The 2,953-nt window shown below is 43.7% G+C and overlaps 1 non-coding gene across 1 annotated transcript; it reads right to left on the reverse strand.

Annotated features, from left to right (window-relative positions):
* Nucleotides 1-2,412: 2,412 nt before the first annotated feature.
* Nucleotides 2,413-2,494, reverse strand: trnas-gcu (transfer RNA serine (anticodon GCU)). The gene has a single exon. It is a non-coding gene; the product is annotated as a tRNA-Ser (tRNA).
* Between the last annotated feature and the right edge of the window lie 459 nt (nt 2,495-2,953).

The following is a 2,953-nucleotide window of genomic DNA, read 5'->3' on the forward strand; positions in this document are numbered from 1 at the left end:
TTCTGCGGGGTTGATAGATGGCTTTTTGATATATGTGTTTGTTTATGGCATTGTTGTTGGAGTGCCAGGCCTCTGGGAATTCTCTAGCATGTCTTTGCTTAGACTGTCCCAGGATCAATGTGTTGGCCAAGTCGAACCAGACTACCAAAAATCCATAAACCAGGAGCCGCCTCAGACCCATAGTCTCATTACCCAGAGCACCAAATTACAGACTGGACAAAGAACTACACTCAAGACTGAAATACCTCATAGAAGATTCACAGCACTCCATCCACTCCACCCAGGAATTCCTAAAAATCATCAAAAACACCAAAGTCGAGGAAGGGGAAGCAATGGTCTCATTCGACATAATAGCACTGTTCACCTTCATCAACATCGACATGGCAAAGGAAACACACATTTAGAAGAGACCATCACACACACCAACCACCATCAATCACATTACCAACGAAAACATCATGAAGCTTGTGGACCTGTGCCTCACCACCCACTTCACTTTCAACAACATAGTCTAAAAACAAACCCCCAACGGCCCACCCATAGGACCTCCGCTATCAGGATTCAGAGCAGAAGCGGTAATGCAAAGACTAGAACAAACAGCCCTAGAAACAATCAAACCAAAATCTGGGTCCGCTACGCAGATGACACCTTTGTCATCACAAAACGAAACAAGATAGTAAAGACATTTAACATCATCAACAACACTCTCACAGGCATAAAGTTCAACAAGGAAGAAGAAACCGACAACAAACTCGCATTCCTGAATGACACAGTAGAAAGAAAGGACAACGGAGAACGACAAACCGTTGCATACAGAAAACCGACAAACGCTGACCAAATACTTAACTACACCAGCAACCATCCCATCACACACAAACGAAGCTGCGCCAGAACAGTATTCCAACGAGCCACCAGACACTGCAGCACAGACGAACTTCGGAAACAGAGGAAAACCACCTTTACAATGTATTCGAGAAGAACAGATACTCAAAAAATACAGTCCACACATTCCTCAAGAACAAACCACGACAAGCAGACCAAACACAGCCAGAAACCATAACCACCTTACCATACATCAAAGAAGTTTCAGACATGACAGCCAGACTACTAAGACCCCTCGGAATCCTAGTAGCACACAAACCCACCAACACTCTCAAACAAAAACTAACAAACTTAAAAGAACCAAAACAATCCAAAGACAAAACCAACGTCATCTACAAAATTCAATGCAAGGACTGTCACAGCTATTACGTAAGACAACAAGAAGAAAGTTAGCCACCAGGATGTACGAACACAAGCTAGCCAATAAAAGACACGACCTTCTCTCCCTCGTAGCCCTACACACGGATTAAAAATATCACCATTTCTACTGGGACAACACATCTATCCTGGGACAGGCTAATCAAAGACACGCCTGAGAATTCATAGAGGCCTGGCACTCCAACCACAATGCCATAAACAAACACATAGATCTAGATGGCATCTGTCAACCCCTCAGAAAACGAACAGGAAATGACATCACCACAAACCCCAGGAACCCCATCGAGGAGAAAGATATAAATAGAAAGCAGGAGACAACAGATTCTCTTCACTTGGAGGTCGCCACTGATGATGATGTTACCTCGCCAAGTAATGAAACGTCTGGATATCAAAGCTACAGCTGAGCAAGCAAACCTTCACCCTACATTTTAAATTATTTTTCATGTTTATGTTGCATGAATCTGCGGTCATTGATCCACAGTTTAGTTTCACTCCCTAAAGGTAACATGCTGATTTCTCCAGTTGTTCATAGTTCAATGTGATGCATCCAGTTTGTGCATAACGAGAGGGAGCTTGCTTCCCACATCTTGTGTTTATCTGTGCCTTATGTCCAGCATTCATCAATGGCGAGAGCAAGGGGCGAGGGCGAGACCAATGTGTAAGTCTTTCCGTGCCCATGCACGGCACCAACATTGGCAATTCTCCACTGTGCATTTACAGCCAGTTCTCAGTGCCCCTACACCCACGCCCTGCCCCTTTGAAGTATCGCCATCATTTTGTGCTGTCTCGCTGTGCTCTTCTCACCAGGATAAATTACGTCTACTCAACATCCTTCATATTTCATCTGACAAAAAGTTCATTAAGAATCCCTTTGCATAAACATGCACTTCGCAGCTCTCGTTATTTGATTTTCCTGGATGTCTTTCATACGAAAAAACGTTCACAGCAACTTGATTAGCAAAAGGAAACAGCGATTCCTTTCATTATCCCAATGCAACCTACATTTCAACACAGCTTAGTCAAGAGGCTCAAACCATTCTTTGAAATTTTGTAATCGCGTAAATGCATATAAACTGACCATTAGCGTTCCAGTTTCAACACGACAGCTGTGATCATCTGAAAACAGCACCACGAAAATGCCATTGATGACAGCAACGAGAGTGGGATTCGAACCCACGCGTGCAGATCACAATGGATTAGCAGTCCATCGCCTTAACCTCTCAGCCACCTCGTCACAGATGCTGGAACAGCTATGACCTTATGAATAATTGAATTGGGTAAATTATGCAGAGCAGCAGATATTTCTCCCTGGTGTTGGTAAAATGATAAATAACATAGTACGGTTCCAAGACTATGGTCTGACCCCTGGGTTGTGGGGCAAGTGCACTCCCACTGTCACACAATGCACACAGTGATCTGAACAAAAATGAGGAAATGAATATGTAACAAGGTCTGTTGAATTCTGTGAAGATTTGAAGTCAACGGAATGAAGAACCCGAGACAGCAGGAGGTGTTCTTTCAATAAAGAGTTGAATAGAGCTCTTAAGGATAGTGGAATCAAGGGTTATGGGGATAAGGCAGGAACCGGATACAGATTGAGGATGTTCAGGCCATCATCATAATGAATGGTGGTGCTGGCTCGAAGGGCAGGATGGCCTACTCCTGCACCTGCTGTCTATTGTCTATTAAATTG

The sequence above is a fragment of the Chiloscyllium punctatum genome, chromosome 13, assembly GCF_047496795.1.
Source record: "Chiloscyllium punctatum isolate Juve2018m chromosome 13, sChiPun1.3, whole genome shotgun sequence".
Lineage (NCBI taxonomy): Eukaryota > Metazoa > Chordata > Chondrichthyes > Orectolobiformes > Hemiscylliidae > Chiloscyllium > Chiloscyllium punctatum.